Here is a 20,749-nt window from a genome sequence, read left to right as displayed (position 1 = left end):
ATTTCCGTTTGCCTATCTGTCTAATCTACATGCCTCCATCGACGGAGGCATGTAGTCTAGACACACCCAATGTGTGTGGAAATGCCCACTGATTCAAAATATCTTATCAAAAAGCAGACTGTAGTATTTTTGTACAATAGTAGAATGACTCATAGTAATTGGTATATATAACAACAGTACCTAGCTTTTATATGACAGAGTCCTGTAGCACCTTATAGACTAACAGATGTATTGGAGCATAAGCTTTCATGGGCAAAGACCCACTTCATCAGATGTATGTAGTAGAAATTTCCAGAGACAGGTATAAATATTTATCTGACGAAGTGGGTCTTTGCCCATGAAAGCTTATGCTCCAATACAGCTGTTAGTCTATAAGGTTCTACAGGACTCCTTGTCGCTTTTGCAGATCCAGACTAACACGGCTACCCCTCTGATACTTAGCTTTTATATAACACTTTGTATTGGTAGGCCTCAAAGCACATTAGCAAGGAGGTCAGTATCATTATTTCCATTTTATAGATGGGGAAAATGAGTCACAGAGAGGAGAAGTGACTTGCCTGAGGTCACCCAGTAGTCCAGTGGCCAAGCTAGGAATAGAGCTCCCATCTCCTGAGTCTTCATCCAGTGCTTTATCCATTAGGTTATGCTGTCTACTATATATATATTAGGAATATTATTAGAAAAAGATTCATTTTCAAAAATACTGTATAAACGTATAGCAACACTTAGGCATACTTATCATTAGCCAATTTGCTTTATTTTGTTTTGTAGGCTGTCAAAAGCCTGGTTTGGACTGTCATTTTCTTGCTAGAGCACATGTTTTAGGAATCAACAACCTTTTCTGTTCAGCAAGTCAGCAATGATGCAACTTGCTGGAATCTTTCTGGAGGTTTAATTGAAACCACATCATTTCATCTTTCTCAAAAAGAATTCTTCAGCAGTTCTTTGTCACTGTTGATTTTCAGAAGGGCTACCATTGCCACATGATACACTGCTACTTTGAATCCTTCTCACAACTAAATATTCCCAAAGGTGATAAAACACATTTGCTTTCCTCTGTGGGGGAAGCTTTAAGGGTCCTGCTTATTGGATATCTTTTTACAGACAGGACACGTTAATTCCTTTTGTGTGCAAGTTAAACTATTAATTCCACACACAGTATTAGTAGTTATGCTTTCACAGAGTTAAAGGCTGAATTTTAGAGTGGAATTGATCTTCAGGTTTGGAAAATATCATTTTCTGACTATAAGGGAGTGGCTGCATGATAAACATCTCAGATTCAGTTTTTCCCCAACTTACTCCCTGAACTTGCAAAATGTTCCACGCAGCACTTAAAGTGGTCTTAAGGAAGCAGGGAGATATATCATACTTGGAGAGCAACAGCTTTTGGGGCATTACACAGGGTAGAATACAGCAGCTTAGAATTTTTCAGTGAAATGGTTTTCAAAGTAATTTTTTTCCCTAGGAACAAAAATGCAGAACATTTTTAACTGATAGACAGGTATCACAAGTTGCTAAATACTCCCACAAGTATCTTGAGAAGTAACCCAATTATTCTTTGTTTATATTTATTTTGAAGCTTTAGGATATATTAAGGAACCTGTAACTTATAAAAAAAAAAGTATAATTTCCCCCTTCTCCAGCTGTTGTGAATCAGAAAAGTGATCAGGGTGGGCTTAGTGGTAATTTATAGGCACCATTTCCCCCTGCTGAGGCTAGTAAGGAGACACACTGCTTCAGCAGTTTGCAGTGTGGGAAGGTAAGTCCATTACATTCCTTAAGTGTCTCAGAGGGGTAGCCATGTTAGTCTATTACTTAAAAACACGAGTGGTCCTGTAGCACCTTAGAAATTAACAAAAATAAAATACCATGAGCCCAACCCAGTTTTCAGATAAGTGGAACAAAAAGTGTGTTGTGCCCACTGAAACTCATGATACTATATATATATATATATATATATATATATATATATATATATATATATATATATTCCTTAAGCAATGCAGCACAGGCCATCTGCACACTTTAGTAAGGTCATAAGCAGGGCCGCTCCTCCAGCTGCCAGATGCATCACTTGTGGGAGGGACTGTCCCCTGCGCTCACCAGAAGGAAGCAGAGCCATTGCTCTGGCAGCTGGGGGAGCACAGCAGGCTGTGGCCACATCACTCCACTTCCTGGCCCCCATCACTGCCAGTGAGTGTGAGGAGAACCCCTACTGCCAGGGCCAGACCCCCACTAGTCCCCCAAGCGATGGCACTTAGGTGAGGCTAGAGAGAAGGGGCAAGGCAGAGCAAGGGGACAGGTGGGACCTGGGGAGGATGTCCTGGCCCTCCCTGGGCTAGGAATGGCATGGGGAGGAATCCTGTAGGGGGAGGCTGGTAACATGGCAAGTGCTACCAGTGTCCCTCCTCACTAGTCCAGTTGTTCCATTGAGTGTTACAACACTGCTGATGGATATAGTCTAGAGGTAGCCATATTGGTCTCAGATATTAAGGAGACCGAGTGGGTGGGATAATATCTTTTATTGGACCAGCATCTGTTGGAAGGAAAAACGCTTTTAAGCCATGCAGAACTCTTCCTCAGGTCTGGGAAAGGTAATGCTATCTGTGGCTTGAAAGCTTGCGTGTCTTGTGAACAGCAGCTGGTCCAATAAAAGGTATTACCTTGTCCATTCATCTTGTCCCTCTAACATATCTGACAGTCAAAAACTGAAAAATACACCCCAAATATCTAACCACCAGAGTGGAAAGCTCTATAGTGTTTGCATTTTGAAAGCTCACTAACACAACCTCATTAGTAGTGGAGACCCTACAGATCAAAAGGTTATTAGGAAACACAAAGGAGCTTCTTAATTGTTTTCTAATCCTTTTAATCTACCTTTTGGTAGTAAGGTCTGGCATTACAAGCTCTCTATGAACATGCTTTGTAAATCACATATTTTTTATCTTTGATACATGATGTGGTAGGAACAACATATCAATGGGTCAACAATTACTAAAAATATAGTTGCAAACCAATGAAGGACACACAATTAGTTTTGTTACCATTATTGTGGCAGTCCCATGGACTTAAATAGGATGTTATAACTTTATTATGAAGTTTTTTATAAATCATCCTATACAATTCAATACAAGGATAGAAACTTCTTTTAAATTCTCTTGGAGAGTTCAAAACTACCTCAGACAGACTTCTACCCCTCCTAGAAAATGATGAATAACTGTTTTAAATATTTCACAGAAAGTGTATCATCATCTATTAAATCCTGTAATTATTTATTGATTCCAAGGCCAGAGAGATCATGGTGATCATCTAGTCTGACCTCAGTACTACAGGTTGAACCTCTCTAGTCCAGAATTGTCTGGTCTGGAAACATCCTTCTTCCAGAATGATTTTAGTTAGCCAGATGTCCACTTGTCATGAATGTGGTCAAGTTTCCTGTGATCTCATAAAGTTTGTTTGCAGCCACTAGTCCTTGTTCCCAGTGTTCTGAGCTGTTATTTAGCTCTAACTTACCCCTAAATGTCCTCTAACAACCCAGTAAGCAATGGAAATGTTGGTAATGGTGCTAGACAATATTGTCCTCCCATGGTCTCTGGTTCAGAATCGGTCAGGTCCCGAGAGTGCCCGACTAGAGAGGTTCAACCTGTAGTAGGACACAGACTATAGAATTTCCCCATAATAATTCCAAGAGCAGATCTTTTAGAAAGATGTACAGACTTGATTTAAACATTGCAGTGATGGAAAATCTAGCACAGGGCACAAATCTGGGTAAATTGCTCCAGTGGTTTATTATCCTCACTTCTAAAAATTTACATCTTATTTTCAGTCTAAATATGTCTGAATCCAGCCATTGGATTATGTTACACCTTTCTTTGCTTGAGTGAAGAGCCCATTATCAAATATTGTTCCTCACATAGGTATTTACAGGCTTTCACCCATAATCCCTTTATTCTTCCTTTGTTATTCTGAATTAATTATTATTATGCAAAGAATTCTTTAGAAACCTTATTGGCTTTGTCCCTGTTAAATTCCATAGGAGTTTTCCATTGGGAATTTTATAAGATGAGTAAATATATCTGGCACTATATATTCAGCTACTACCTGGTTTCATTTCCATTGATTTAACTGAGAATAGAATCAGGCACAAAATTCAGTACAGGTACAATGCAATATGCTTTAAACTCAGAAACCAAGCTAGCTCTCCTCTGACCTGCCGTATACTGTGCAACGCTGCCAGATCCACATCTTTAAAAGGGAAGAATTTATCTTTGCTGCTGCTTTGATCAGCAGAGAGATTTGTTGGTGTGTTTAGTTTAAGTGCTTTCACAGCTGTGTGTGGTAAACTTAGAGCAAGTGCTCTTATCAGAACGTGTGTGTGTTTGCTGGTATTCAGACTGCAGGGAAATTGTGTTCAGAGGGACTCCTACACAAAGTCACATAAATATATATAAAACTAACATTCTGTAGAACAGAAAACTCCATGAAATACATTAGAGATATCACCATATAAATGTAATTTACCTGGAAAGTGGATGGGCACCATGGCATGAGTGCTATGAAAATCATTAACATGACTAACTGATAAATATAACCATGCTGACTATACATCTATAGAAAATAACAGCAAGGAAGCTAAACAAGTTTCAGTAACTTTAGGGTAAAGGAAAAACCACTTTACAAATGATGGAATTAAAGAATCAAACACAAGGGCTAAAATTTTCACACATAGGCTTCCAAAAACTGGCATCTACATGAGGGTAGTATGATTTTCAGAGTCATGATGGCTCAACATCTCTTAAAATCAGGCGACTTTCTATTAAACAGCCTGAGTGTGAAAATGTTGCCTACAACTCACTGTCTTACAAAGTATGGAAGCTTTTTAGAGAGAAGGGAGCTGGGAACTTGTGAGTTTGAGTGAGGTTTTTTTTTTTTTAGAAATACTCATATTTTTATAGATATAAATTAAAGAAAAAACATGCAAGAATATTTGAATATCACTCAAACTCCCTCAACTGCGGTTTTGGACACAGATTTTGATTCAGTCCCTTCTTTGTCTGCATTACTATTCTTTAGGAGCACCTAATTCATCCTGAACAACCACAACTTCCACAGATTTGAGATTTGTTTTAGTCTAAAGTTTAAACTAGGTAAATTTTAAACTATAGAATCATTCTGCTTACAGAAATAAGATTGCGTTTTCTAAAATCCTATTCAGCTGCTTACACTGCACTTGTTACCATGTTGTTGGTGTCTTTTAAAAAGTTCTTACCATTAACTTCAGTGAGAGTTATGGCTGTGTTGGCTCTTTTCAGGATCATGCCTATGTCTGAAACGCAAGCACTCCATTTTGCTGAAAAATAATTTAGATGGCTCTGATACATGTTTTAACCCAGATAAAGTTAAGCTTCAAGTCATTTCATGTTGAAGGAACACTAGTCAGTAAACAAAAGCCAAAGGGCTGAATTTCCAAATGAGTTTGCGTTAAGACTGTGAAAGGTTAACCAGTAAGCATCACCTTTAATGGATGATGCTTATAGGTTCCAGTTAACCAGTGGGGGGCTGGAGCAGATTCCTGCCAGGCATGGACAGGGGGCTGCTCTAGCCCCACGGATCCTGCCATGGACAGGAGCTGCTCCAGGCATCTTCTATAACCTACGTGTGTCGCAGGCAGGGGCTGCTCTGGGCATCTGGGGCAGACTATGTTTCCAGTGGGCTGGGGAGGGGAAACGCTTCAGCTCGGCTTGAGAAGCCCCTGCCTGGAGAAGGGGGCCACTCCAGCCTGGCCGCAGTGGGGAAAGGGGTGGCACCGGCGTGCTCCCTTTAATTGGTTAACTAGTTACACTTAACCTGGCTAACCAATTAAATGGGATTTTACATCCCTAGTATGCAGTACCTGTACATACATCTACTTTGTGACATGCAAATGGACATTTGGGTAGTTGGATAATTGTCCACATTTTGTACATACACAACTAGAGTGCAGTGTTGTTTTATTACACTGGTACACTCACTTCAACTCTAGCATGGAAGAACAAAAACTACCATTCTTTCTCAAGCTAAAGCTTTTATACTAGTTTACCATCACATGTATGTGATTATAATCCAATATCTGCACAGGCATCTTATATTGTTTTCAATGTAAATGTTTGCTTTATAAATACCTATGTTATCATAATATCAGTCTTCAGTCCATTTAATCATGGAAAGATGCAAATAAATTGTACAAGCACTGGTTTCTCTTTGAGTCACGTGAGGAAGTGATATGAACAGATGGCATATGAAGCTGCTTAAACATTCTATAAAATGTGGCAAGCTTCCGTACATCCACAAAAAAGCAAAATGATTTCAAACATAAGACTTGAAAACTACTGTTAAAGTGACAAATGGTTGCTTCTTAACTCTTATGTCTATATATCATCTGTTCTTTAATCAGGCTTTTTCATTTGAGTAATGTGATGAGCCATGAAAATAAATTAGAAATTTTACACGTGTTGTAACTAATACTCTCTTCCAGAGGTAAAAATATTTCTCCCTGTTACACATTATGTATGTTTCCAATGATTCCTCCTCACTGGAAGAGAACAATTTGAGGGAAATTTTTGTTTGTAACTGAGGAAAACATGACATTCCTTCCATGTCCCCAGTTGCAAATTTTGTAAATCCTCCCTCCCTCCCAACTGTACATCACCTGTGAAAACTCATTTAGGGGCCTGTTGCAAGCCTACAATCTCACTTTACCGTGGCAACGCTCCCCTTGCAGTCACTGATATTCTTAGCAAATTCAGTAGGGTACTTAAGTCTGTGCCTACATTGAACATGTGAGTTATTTCACAGAAGTCCATGAGACTACATAAGTGCTTAACCTTGCTGATACGAGGCCTAGTGAATGAAGAATTGGACCTTCATTCCACTTATCCATTATTTTAAAGATACTAAATCTATCACTCTAACAATTACTGTCAGAGCGTATTTTCCAATTGAAATGATTGGGAGTTTTACTGAATTAAGTACAGCAGAATTTGTACGGTTGACTTCATTCCACAAGAATGTTAACAACAAAAGATTACTGATTAGTGTTTTAGTAAAAGCTAGTCTTGTAAATTCAGCTGCTTATTAAGTCAGTCAGTGGCCTACTTTCAGGATTGTCATAGCAAACAATTCTGCATAGTTTCTGTTTATTAAAAACAGTGTGCCAAGATCAATATTGCAATATTTTGCAGGAGAAAATTCAATTTATCAAATAGGTTTGACATTTTAAAGATGATTAAATGCCTTGTGTATCAGGCATCAGAGAGTCTTTAAGGAAGATTTGGGATGGAAATGATAAAACATGAATCATAACATACTTTCAACCCATTACATCATTACATCGGAAAGTGGATACTTCTAAAAAAAAAAGTGAATCTGAAAGTCAAAATTCAGATACTATCTGGTGCTCCGTACAATATCTTTATTTCAGTATTTATGAATGTGGTATACACAGTTAGTGCATATACCTTCCTGCAAAATAAGACCAAATGAACACTCACCCAGGTGAAGGTGAAATGCCAGCCTGTGGTTTTCTGTGTACATGTTTGCAAATAACTTGCTTGTACCGTAAATGTGTGAGTGATGCTCTCTCATCCAGCTGAGTTGGAATGATCCAGAGTGCCCTTGCTCTCTGTCCCAAAGTTCCATCTTGATCTGATTAAAGACTGGATTGTGCAGGTCAAAGACCTGGTCAATTGAATCCCATAATTCCTAATGCCACCTCCATCTCCCTCATCTAACTCTAAACCTACTATGCAGGACTGAATTCAAAGCTTGGTTCAAGGGCCTTCTAATTTATGTCCACATGAGACCATTTTAATCCTCAAACTCCCTTTTCTTAAATAATCTTACAGTTTGTAAGAATGAGAGGTATTAGTGATGCCTATCTGACTAGTTATTGTGCTCGGTGCTGTGACCCAGGTGTTTTAATGAAAGGACATTTTATAACATTCTTTATGTAAAATGAGAGTGAATTGGAGATGCAGCTTTTTAAAGACGTATCCTTAAATTGAGAGAGAGGCTGACTTTCCCAAAAGGATGAAAATAAAGGCAACATACTCTGAGATGAGTGATCTTCCAACTTAACTATGAAAATGACATGGAGGAAATTTTAAAGCAACAAAGTTGTCTGGAATATTTTAAAGTAGCTCCATTCTTCATCTAAATATCTTGAAAAGCGTAAAGGACAATCTGTGTTCTGGTCAAATATGCTGACCATAAAAGAGAAAGAAACAAATGGATATGACATGGGAATATTTTTTCTGAGGCCTTTTTCGGATGGTTACATATCATGCTATTGATTGTCTAATTGTAAGTATCTTTAAAACATGCCCCCCCCCAAAAAAAAACAAAAACAATCAGCACTTATATATTGCGTGAGCAGGACAAAAAAGTGTTTTCATTCCTCTGTTTTTGGAGAGAGAGGCTTGAAATGGTTTAAGATAAACAGCATCTTGGTGTACCAGGCTTCCACATTAGTTGAATAATTATACGTTAATTATTTACATATCTCCCATGGCCATGGAGATATTTCAATAGATTAGGAGACGGTACACAAGTTCATCACCAAGGAGCTTGAAGTCTAAAGCCACAAAGGATAGTATGCAGTGGAATCAAACACAGAATAGTGGTGAACATGTTGTAGCTGGGATGGTTCACAGGAGTGGGAGCTAGTCGTCTTCAAAAGTTTTCTGATTGAAGGAGGAGATCCCGCTCTGTACTCATTTAGTAAGAGGATGCTGCACATTTATGGCACCAAGTTCAGAAAGACCACAGGTGATAAAGGGAATGATCAGAAGAGATAGGTGGGTAGCTCGATAGGAAGAAAAGATGGCAGTTATATAGTGTTATAGATGGCAGTTATGTAGAATGTCTTTTGAAGAAGAGGAGTAGCATGTCAAAATATAGGGAGAAGAAAAGAAGCCAGTATTGAGAAGGAAATAACGAGTTTTGTCACCAAGCTCTCAGTGGTAGAAAAAGGAAGATAATCTAGCCAATTAAATTTTGGGTGGAATAGAGTGAGGAAAGAGGGTGGTGTGGAGACTGTCAAAGTGTTAGATGCATTACAGAAGATAAGAAATTTACAGAAGAGTAAACAAAAGAACAAACATACTGTTTTTTTCCCCTAAAAACATTTCTGAATCCCAATCCGAGCTTAGAAGCAGGAAGAATTTACTGTCTATGGTATTAGAGAAAAAAGAAAGAGGAAAGAGGCCTTGGGGGAATGATCGATATTGTAAGTATTAGATCAGTTGAGTTAGGGCTCAAATATTTTATTTAGTCTAAAGCAAACCATTTTCAACAAAATGACTTTTTCCTCTATCTGCTTTCCTTGAAAAGGGGTCCGAAAGTTGACTGAAAGTTTTCTTATTTTCAGCCAAAATTTTTCAGTTGCTGAAAAATGTTTTTGCCAAAAGTTTTCGGAGGCGGAAGGAGGAGCCATTTCATGAACAGCTCTGATGTAGAGTTTGAAGTGATTGTGAAACATCCAAGAAGAGACACCTAAAAAATGGGCATTAGGCACAGGAGAGAAGCTGGGCCTGAGGTGTATTCAGGAATGAAGTCCAAACACAATATCAAAATCAAGGGGAATTGGTGAGATTGTACTGGTGTGCGCATATGTGAATGTATGAAAGAAGCAGAAGAGAGGACCCATGATGGTGGTCTGGAAGACCCTCGAGAAAACAGGAAAGATAATGTTAAGAGTGTGGTCTCAGAAAGATCTGTATTTTTACGCACATGTGTATATGATTTACACATGCTAAATTAAGCTACACTTTAGTCTTTGCTCTTCATTTTTTTTCTTTTATAGCTTTTCAAAGTGACTGGTAAAGCTTTTAAATATCCCTTATGCAGCCATCTAGGGATGATGAACTTTACAAAGATCTGATTGAGGTGGATGGGAGCGTTGGAATTTGGGGGAAAGCAAAAATAAGTTCAAAATTTGGAAATTGCTTGTTCAGCCTTACAGAGCAAGTTTGCAAACGACATTAAGCTAGGGAGAGAGGTAGATATGCTGGAAGGTAGGGATAGGGTCCAGAGTAACCTAGACAAATTGGAGGTTTGGACCAAAAGTAGTCTGATGAAGTTCAACAAGGAAGAATCCCAAGCACTGCTATAGGCTGGAGACCAACTGGCTAAACAGGACCTGGGGATTAGAGTGGGTGAGAAGTTGGATATGAGTCAGTGTGCCCTTGCAGCCAAGAAAGCTAACAGTATATTGGGGTGCATTAGTAGAAGCATTGCCAGCAGATCTAGGGAAGTGATTATTCCTCTTTATGTGGCACCGGTGAGGCCATATCTGGAGTATTGTGTCCAATTCTCCCCCTCCCTCATTACAGAAAAGATGTGGATGCACTGGAGAAAGTCCAGCCAAGGGCACTGGAGCACATAACTTATGAGACAAGGCTAAGAGATTTAAGTTTATTTAGTCTACAGAAGTGAGGGGGGATTTGGTAGCAGCCTTCAGCTACGGAAGGGGGGTTCCAAAGAGGCTGGAGAGAAGCTGTTCTCAATGGTGACAGATGACAAAATGAGGAGCAATGGTCTCAAATTGCAGTGGGGACGTCCAGGTTAAATATTAGAAAATACTATTTACCTGGAAGGGTAGTGAAACACTGGAATGGGTTCCCTAGGGAAGTGGTGGAATCTCCATCCCTGGAGGTTTTTAAGTCCCAGCTTGACAAAGCTCTGGCTGGGATGATTTAGTTGGATTGAACCTGCTTTATAGCAGGGGGTTAACTCGATGACCTCCTGAGGTCTCTTCCAACCTTACACCAGAATTTCCCCTATTTTCTCAAGAGAAAGGGTACATGAATGCTATTGAAGTAGATATCATGAAAACAATACAGCTGCTCCCCTATATACGCAGGATCTCAAATGTTTGTGATTATAGATTGTTCTTCAGCTTGTTTAAAGAACTAGGAAATGGCCTTATTAAACTGGTCTCTTTCAACTCAAAGAACACTGAAACATTGATAGGCAGAATAGCTTGTGATTTTTCAATCAAAAAAAGGTTGGTCTTGACACACAATGAATTTTATTGAAGTCAAATTTCAAATTATCTAAATGCTAGTTAACCTCCAGACATAACGGACTCAGGAAATTATTTTGAGCTAGCTATGCATTTTTTTGTTCTGTGACAGTAGCACTGGAAGCAGCTTGATATCAACTGTGTAATTGGCACTCAACTTAAAAATTCACAATTTTTTCTCTGCATGTGGCAGCTTTTTGTCACTGAGCAAAATTCTTACATGTTTCCAGAAATGCTTACCATAAATAAGAGTGAAGTATAAAACATTTAACTTGTGAATAATGTTTTGCAACTGGATCACTATCAGAAACTTGCAGTAGTTTTTCTAGAAATATGGACATATTTTTGCCCCAGACAAAACTTAGCAACATGAGTTTTACGGTTTTTTTCTATTAATCCCCTCATCTGTATTTTCAGGTTAATGATTGCTATATTTCTCTTGCTAGAACTTAGATAATATAGCTCATATTGAGGTGTTTTAAGGGGCTCGCCCTCTCTCGAGTGCCCCCTTCTGGCTCTGGATGTGTGTTATCGTGGATAGTTCTCTGAAAACTTCCACACAGTGTGCAGCGGCGGTCAAAAACGCAAATAGGATGCTAGGAATTATTAAGAAAGGGACAGAAAATAAGACACAGAATATCTTACTGCCCCTATATAAAACTATGGTACACCCACATCTTGAATAGTGTGTACAGATGTGGTCTCCTCACCTCAAAAAAGATATTTTGGCCTTGGAAAGGGTTCAGAAAAGGGCAACTAAAATGATTAGGGGTTTGGAACGGGTCCCATATGAAGAGAGGTTAAAGCGACTGGGACTTTTCAGTTTCGAAAAGAGGAGACGGAGGGGGGATATGATAGAGGTATATAAAATCATGAGTGGTGTGGAGAGAGCAAATAAAGAAAAGTTATTTATTAGTTCCCATAATAGAAGAACTAGAGGACACCAAATGAAATGAATGGGTAGCAGGTTTAAAACTAATAAAGGAAAGTTCTTCTTCACACAGAGTGTAGTCAACCTGTGGAACTCCTTGCCAGAGGAGGCTGTGAAGGCTAGGACTATAACAGAGTTTAAAGAGAAGCTAGATAATTTTCCTGGAGGTTAGGTCCATAAAGGCTATTAGCCAGGGGATAGAAATGGTGTCCCTGGCCTCTGTTTGTCAGAGGCTGGAGAGGGATGGCAGGAGACAAATCGCTTGATCATTGTCTTCGGTCCACCCTCTCTGGGGCACCTGCTGCTGGCCACCGTCGGCAGACAGGATAGTGGACTAGATGGACCTTTGGTCTGACCCAATATGTCCATTCTTATGTAGGGTTCTGCAGTTCGCTGTAGCCTACAACAGCTGGTCTTTAACCGCTGGTCCTGGGCTTCAGCTGAGTCTGCAATCCAGCCTACGCTGAGCTGTCCAGGGTACCGCTGCCTAGTCAGTCAGTCAGTCAGTCTGACCTTTCCTCCCTCCCTCCCTGGGTCTGCCTAGTTTGAGCTCCAGAGAGGAACTGCCAGGCCCAGCAGCTTCTTTATACTGGCAGGGGGCTTCGGTCCTGGTCCACGCCATAACAGGTATGTATGTACTGGGTTCCTGGAGGGGATTCAATACATTTTACATGTCTGAGTCTGTTTTTGTGGCCATAGCGGTTAGATAGTTTCAGAAAGTAGAAGCCTACCAGTCATTTAATTATTTTAGAGTGCTTAATAAAACTTACAGAACATTCAGGCACACAAGACACGAGAAGTCATTCTTCCACTCTACTCTGTGCTCATTTGGCCTCAGTTGGAATATTGTGTCCAGTTTTGGCACCACATTTCAAGAAAGATGTGGAGAGATTGGAGAAGGTCCAGAGAAGAGCAACAAGAATGATTAAAGGCCTAGAGAACATGACCTATGAAGGAAGACTGAAAGAATTGGGCTTGTTAAGTTAGGAAAAGAGAAGATTGAGAGGGGACGTGAAAGTGGTTTTCAGGGATCTAAAAGGGTGTCACAAGGGGAAGGGAGAAAAGTTGTTCATCTTAGCCTCTGAGGATAGAACAAGAAGCAATGGGCTTAAACTGCAGCAAGGGAGGTTTAGGTTGGACATTAGGAAAATGTTCCTAACTGTCAGGATGGTTAAACACTGGAATAAATTGCCTAGGGAGGTTGTGGAATCTCCTTCTCTGGAGATATTTAAGAATAGGTTAGATAAATGTCTATCAGGGATGATCTTCTAGGCAGTACTGGGTCCTGCCATGATGGCAGAGGACTGGACTTGATGACCTCTTGAGGTCTCTTCCAGTCCTGGTATTCTATGATACTATTCCAAGAGAGAATGAAATAAAACATCCTGTTTTGTCACATTTTATACAACTGCATAAGTATTAACTATGTGATTTTTTTTTTATTGCATCACTAAAGGAAAGGACACTGTGTTCATTTCCCTTACCTTAGTCAGGTAGCTATATGCTTATTCATTATTCAGTCATATCTAATGTTCTAATAGCAAAACAGCAGGATTTTTTTCATCTTATTATTATAGTTGGGAGCGGTAGGCATAGAAATGTTTTCTTCCTACCAAAGTATATTAACCTGCAACAATACTTTTCATTAAGTGGGGATCCTGCATGTAATGTGCTCTGCTACAACACCGATTATATCTGTTTGGAGTTTAAAAGATGCTACTCTGTATCCTAACAAACCTTTTATTGCTAGTGAAGTGTGAGAACAATGAGGTAAAAATACCATTTGATTACAAAAAAAAAAAAATTAAGCAACCATCACCTAAGTGCCAATTAATCATGGTTCTCAAACTTTGTTCATTAGCTACATTTCTGAATGAAGAATTATTGCAAATGTACATGTTTTAGTAGCAAAAATAGAATTTGAGAACATAAGAATAAGCAAATAAAGATAGTGTTTAGAAAGTTTTAACAAATGAATTCAAAATAGGATATTAAATTTAGCAAGAGGCAGTAGATCACACCAATTCTCAGAGTCTTATGACATCCCTTTTACATAGCTCCACTCATTCTATTGTGAATAATTCCTGACAGGTAGTTTTGGTACTAATGCCAACAAACAACCATTTATGTTTAGTATAAATCCTTTTCAGTTTCCCATTAATCTTATGTTCCAGTTAAATTAGGGAGATTTTCATAAAGTTCAACCAACTGTAATTCTAAAGTCAGAACTTAGTAATAAAACAACGATCTACATTTCCAAGAATGTCAGTTCAGTTCAGGTCACCTTTCCAAAGGTAATAGTCAGACCCTGAGACCTTCATGCATGGGAACACACAAATACTGCTCATCAGACCCCAAATATAATGAGGTAAAGACTGTAAAGCTTTTTCTAGTTTCTATGCATTTTCCTCAGTATTGTAGGCCTCTATGCCATTTTATCACAGTTCGGAAATATGTTTAAAATCTTTTGCTTAAAATTCCAGTCTAGCTTGTCTCTCTCCTATATCTAAGAAGGTGATTATTCTAAATGCTATGGATCTCTCTGTGCTGAAGGCTATTATTGCTGCTGACACAGTTTGTAACTGATTGCTAGGCTAAGTTAGCTTAATGAGTTCTTCAACCTCAGTTCTCTCAATTAGTTATTGACTTAGCACTATTTCAAAATCAAGATTAGTGAAATTCAAGTACACATCATACACATAAGTCATTTGCAGTGTTTTAAATCAGCTAGTATTCTCTCAGAAACTTTTAGGTTGTCACATGAGCAAAAGTTTTTGGGTTGGGGGGGTGTCAGTCTATCTAGCAGCAGAAAGTTGTATGAAGTTGTATTCTGTGGCTCAGATGGCTGACAGAGTATTAGTGGACAGAGGTTGACCTCAGAAATTGAACAAAATATGCTCATGGTATACAGTTTGATGGGCACTCCAGCTGTTGGTGGTTCTTGGCAACTGATGTTTCTGATGAAGATATGAAATCATCCCAGCAAAACACACATTTTGTCTTTTCACTATTTAATGAGAAAATGAGTACATCTACCCTGGAATAAAGACCCACAGCATAGCTGTAGCAAGGCCAGGTCAGCTGATGTGGGCTCATGGGACTAAAAATCGAGGTGTAAACATGTAGCCACGAGGGGGCTGTCTGAGTCAGAGTTTCTATACAGCAATTTTTTAACCTGTCTCAGCTGCCCCGGCTGCATCGGATGTGTGTTTGCAATGTAGACCTACCTAAGATGTCTCTTTGAGCGCTTGCAATTGTTCAGTTATATTAGCTTCTATTATTTATGCATATAGCTTACACTTAGTGTTGTCTACTGATGATCAATGACTTGCTTTCATCCTAAAGAAGACTGTATTTTGGTTGTGAGCAAACCAGTTTCTATATAATTTGTTACTGTACAATCTTTAAAGTGCATGGGAGATCAGTTTGGATGAGACATGCTATAGGAATGTGTTCTTATGGCTTACCCTGACAAGTTTAAGTAATATTACCTGGACGTTAGAATGAAAGCCATACAGAGGTGAATCCAGGGAACTCTGAGAATATTTGTAAACCTTATATGGCACCTAGATGCTGATTCTTATCAAGGGCAAGTAGATTAGGTTAGAGAGAAGCAAAGGGAAGAGGTTGTGCAGAATTCAGACAAAATGGTGTCAGCTTTGATCTCATGTACAAGGAGCATAGTGACCAGATATTTTAATTGACTTGCTGTCTTCATTAATTGAGACAGAGAAAGGATCACATGTATGATGAGGAACTACCAGAACTAAGATACATATGACAAAAGAAGCTGATGTTTATTAGTCTCATTTTGATGAAAACCAATAAACACTTTTTTTGTTGAGAGAGCTATCACATCAGCCCTGTACCCAGCACAGATCTATGTAACCTTTTTAGTTTGTCTTGAAACGTGCGGGTTGTAAATTATAAACATCACAGCAGTGTTTATACGCACTCTCCCTCCTCCCAGTAGCAAAATTGTATATATGGCATATTTTTCTTTGCCCCAACTAGAGATGTTAGTGTTTAACCGATTAACCCAGTGGTTCTTAACCTGGGGTGCACCCCCGCTGGGGGTGTGAGATGCCCTTTCCGGGGGTGCAAGACATGCCAGATTTTTATGATAGATCTTAGGTTTAAAAAACTGACCTACTTCAACGATTTTTAATAAGGGGGGGTACAAGAACATATTTTGAGAACCAAAGGGGTGCAGGCTGCAGTAAGGTTAAGAACCACTGGATTAACCGATAAACTGATGGATCTTGGTTAATGTTATCATCTAAACTCTTCCCCACTCCCGGGAAGGAAACTTCACTGTGGCAGCAAATTTCTCAGGGTGACATTACCCTTGTGCATATGGCCAGCACAGTTAGGCCGAAATCCTCATAGCTTACTAATGACACACCAGACTTTTGATGGCTATCTGGACTGCGGTCCTAATCAAACTATAAGCCTGATTTTGTCCAATCAAAGATATAGCTAGCCTAGCCACATTTTTGGAATCCAGCTAGCAGACCTTACAATAACAGTGAAGATGGCAGAGCATGGGTTTCAACAAAGGTCATACAAGCCTGAGACAGATTCTGAGTATGAACTTGGCTTCCTATCCCAATCTGAGGGTATGTCTACACTACAAAATTAATTCAAACTAATAGCCGTTAGTTCGAATGAACTTTCATAGGGGCTACACACGCAAACCGCTATTTCGAATTTAATTTGAAATAGCGGAGAGCTTAATTCGAACTAGGTAAACCTCATTCTACGAGGAGTAACACTTAGTTCGAATTAAGGGCTGGGTAGCCACTAAATTCGAACTAGTTGGAGGCTAGCCCTTCCCAGGTTGCCTGGGAAACTCTTCTGCCCCCCTCCCAGCCCCGGAGCCCTTAAAGGGGCATGGTCTGGCTACAGTGCTTGTGCCAGTTGCAAGCCTGCCAGCACCCAGCCAGCAGACCCCGCACCTGGTACAGCATGAGCCAGCCACCCGCTGCCAACCAGTCCTCCACCTCTTCCCAGGACCAGGCTGGCGGCTCCCAGGAGCCTGCCCGAGGCCACAAAAGGTGGGCGCCAGCCTGGTCTAGTGCGGAAATCATGGACCTCATTGACGTTTGGGGGGAGGCCTCCAACGTCCATGATCTCCACACTAGCCACAGGAACGTGGCCGTGTAGAGCTGCATGGCTGCCAGCCTGGCCACCAGAGGCCACATGCGGACCCAGGAGCAGGTCCACAGCAAAATAAAGGACCTGCAGCAGGCCTACTCCAGGGCCTCCCAGCCAGGAGCCGACCCGGAGGTATGCCCTCATTATGAGGCCCTGGACCGCATCCTGGGGACTCAAGCAGTCAATGCCCCCCGGGTGGTGATCGACCCCGGGGCAGGGGGCCCTGTCCCGGACACGGAGGAGGAGGAAGAGGATGCCGAGAGCCAGGAGCCTGCCTAGGACCCAGGACCCCCGAGGCATCCCACAGAGCACATCGGCTGTGTCGTCTGAGGCCGGGGAGGGCTCCACATGTGAGTGCCATCATGCTCCCCTTATGTGTATGGGAGAGGTGGGGGGAGAGGGATCCCAGGGACCGTGTGCCTGGGCCTTGCCCACCATGGAGCAGCAGCTGGGTGTCATGCAGGGGCCCTGGCCTTGCCGAGGGGAGCTGGGTTTCACGCACTGTGTCCCCAGGGAGAACTGACCACTGCTCTTGTTTCACCACAGCCACAGCACCTGGGACTGCAGGGCGCACCACCCCGCCTGCAACAGCCACCTGCACCCGGGCCAGCAGGCGCACCAGGAACCTGGAGGACTACCAACGGCAGCACCTGCGGCTACTGGAGCACCAGCTCCGCACCCAGGACCACTGGGTCCGGGAGGACCTGCGGCTGCATCAGCAGAGCTTGGAGGCGCTGGAGAAGCAGGGCCATGCCCTCAGAGGTCACCTCCAGACCTTGGTGGACAGGTTCCTACCTCCTCCTGCTTCATCCCCTGCGGCCGCCCCAACTCTCACTCCTCCTCCCACACCGGCTCCCCCTCCTGCTTCCTCCGCACCCCCCGTCCCTCCTGCCCCACCCTCCACACCCACTCCCCCCGATGGCCCCGCATCCGCAGTGCTGGGAGACGGGAGAGCCAGGAGGACCCCCAACCCTGAGCTTTCCCTTCCCTTCCTTTCCTCCCCCTTCCAGCTCTGTCCTCCCAGGTTTCCCTCTCCCCTCTGCCACCTTCATTCCTCCCTCTCCTCACCCGAGTTATATACAATAAAGAGAGGGTTTTTTTTGGTAAAACAGGTGTTTTTATTTTACTTTAGGAAGGAGGGCTAGGGAGGGGAAAGGGGAAGAGGGGTGGCTGGAAGAAGGCCCCAGTGGGGCATGCAGGGAGAGTTCAGTCCTCCTCCACCTGGAAGCTCTCCTGCAGGGCTTCCCGGATCTGAACAGCCCCCTCTGGGCTTCCCGGACGGCGGTGGTGCAGGGCTGCGTGTACTGGCCAGCCATACGCTCAGCCTCAGCCATCCAGTCTGGCAGGAAAGCCTCCCCCTTCCACTCACATAAATTGTGCAGCACACAACTTGCTGCCACCACGGGAGGGATATTGTGCTCAGCGAGGTTGAGGCGGGTGAGGAGGCATCTAAATCGGGCTTTCAGGCGTCCAAAGGCCCCCTCCACCACAATGCAGGCCCTGGTGAGCCTGACATTGAAGGCCTGCCGGGGGGGTTGAGGTGCCCCATGTACGGCTTCATCAGCCAGGGCTGTAGGGGGTAGGCCGCATCCCCCACCAGACACACTGGCATGTCCACGTCCCCGACCCTGATGTGGCGGTTGGGGAAGAAGGTCCCGGCGTGCAGCCTCTGGCACACGGAGGAGTTCCGGTACACCGTGGCGTCGTGTGCCTTGCCTGACCCGCCCACATTAATGTCCGTGAACTGGCCCTGGTGGTCAGACATGGCCTGCAGGAAGACGGAGAAGTACCCCTTGCGGTTGATGTACTGGGAGGCCTGGTGTTCCGGGGCACGGATGGGGATGTGCGTCCCCTCAATGGCCCCCCTGCAGTTGGGGAAGCCAAAGGCGCTGAACCCCTGGATGACCGCGTCCGGGTCGGCGAGGTGGACCACCCTGCAGAGCAGCACCCCGTTGATGGCCTTGACCACCTGCAGAGAGAGACAGCAAACCGCGAATCATTGGGGCGCCCAGGTGGTTGGGAGTGTTCATTCCCAGGCACTGCCCCGTGCCCCACTCCCGGAAGCAACCCCCGCGGGTGGCATGTAGTATGGCTGGGACAGACCGAACCCTCCCGTGCAGGGCACTTTCGCCTCCTTCCCCCTCACCCGCCGCCCCGTTTTCCCTGGGGTGGCCCATTCCCTCCTTACAGCCTTCCTCCCCCCGCAGTGAGTGCTGTACCTGCCTGAGCACTGCTCCGACAGTGGATTTCCCCACACTGAACTGGTTCCTGACAGATTGGTAGCTGTCCGGCATGGAGAGCTTCCACAGGGCGATGGCCACATGCTTCTGGAGGGGAATGGCGGGCCTTGTGCGAGTGTCCTGTTGCCGCAGAGCAAGGGCGAGCCACTCGCAGAGCTCCAGGAAGGTGGTGTTCTTCATCCTGAAGTTCTGGGTCCACTGTTAGTCTCCCTAGCGCTCCAGGACGATGAGGTCCCACCAGTCGTTGCTGGTGTCCAGACGCCAGATGCGGCGGGGCACGCTGGCGTCCGGGCACTGCTGCAGCTCCTCCACGGCCCCCAAGGAGGCTGGGGGAGAGGCAGGGGGCTGATGTGCACCAGATGGTGCCAGGCAGCTTCCAGCCATTGCTGGCAGGCTTGCAGCAGCATGCCCAGGGCGAGCTCTGGTTCCATGGTGCCAACTGCAGCGGCATCCCCAATGGAAACCACTGACACAGGCAGGCGGAGAGGAAAACGCTTTGCTGTCCCTCGGCGAGGTAGGCAAGCAAGCTGAAAAGCTGAGAACCGGCTGTCCAGGGGTTCCCTTTAAGCACGAGCCTCAGATTAGCCTCAGAAAGCAACTACTGACCTGCTGCCCAGCCGGAACCGGTTTCAGCTGCCCTTAAAAGCAACCCAGCGTCCAATCAGTGTGGACGCGCTATTTCGAATTAGCAAAACTCTAATTCAAATTAGTTTTTGGGTCTAGATGCGTTATTTCGAATTAGGTTATTTTGATTCAACTAAGTCAAATTAAGTTAGTTCAAATTAGCGCTGTAGTATAGACATACCCCGACTGTGGCTGAAACCCATGATAGCTATATAGAAGTTAGCTCAAGTAAGCTACTCCATAAGCAGTTTTGCTGCATCGGCATACCTATGGAAGCTAACATTCCCATTTGCATATTGCAATACTAAGAAAAAATAAAGTGACATCTCTGGAATGTTTCCTGTTAATGTAATATAACTAGAAAGCTTTAGATAAGGTAGAGTATGTTTCTACTGTGTCAGGGGATTATGCTTTGCAGGTTCTACTGGATTGGATTTAGCCTTCATATTCACTAACAAGCAAAGATCATTGTACCAGTATAGTTGGAAGTATAATAAAAAATGTTATCCATGGTAGAATGCATTTAGTATATAAGCACTATCAGATATTACAATAGACCAGGAATTGTTTCGTATCTTTAATTCTTATACATATAATTTATATCTTGATAACCTTGAGGTTTCTCTGTTAAAATATTTTCGTTACCAGAATTGAGTAGGGCTCATAGAAGCACATTATTTTGATCCTTGAAAACTAACAGGCTATGCTTGTTGACCAGAAAGTTTGAATTTTATT

At 42.8% G+C, this 20,749-nt stretch overlaps 1 protein-coding gene across 8 annotated transcripts in view; it reads left to right on the top strand.

Annotated features, from left to right (window-relative positions):
- CA10 (carbonic anhydrase 10) overlaps positions 1 to 20,749 on the top strand; it is a 417,040-nt gene that overhangs the window by 295,784 nt on the left and 100,507 nt on the right. The window lies entirely within an intron of this gene.

Source organism: Pelodiscus sinensis, chromosome 20, assembly GCF_049634645.1.
Source record: "Pelodiscus sinensis isolate JC-2024 chromosome 20, ASM4963464v1, whole genome shotgun sequence".
Taxonomy (NCBI): Eukaryota; Metazoa; Chordata; order Testudines; family Trionychidae; genus Pelodiscus; species Pelodiscus sinensis.
This window is presented reverse-complemented; position numbering and strand designations above follow the sequence as displayed.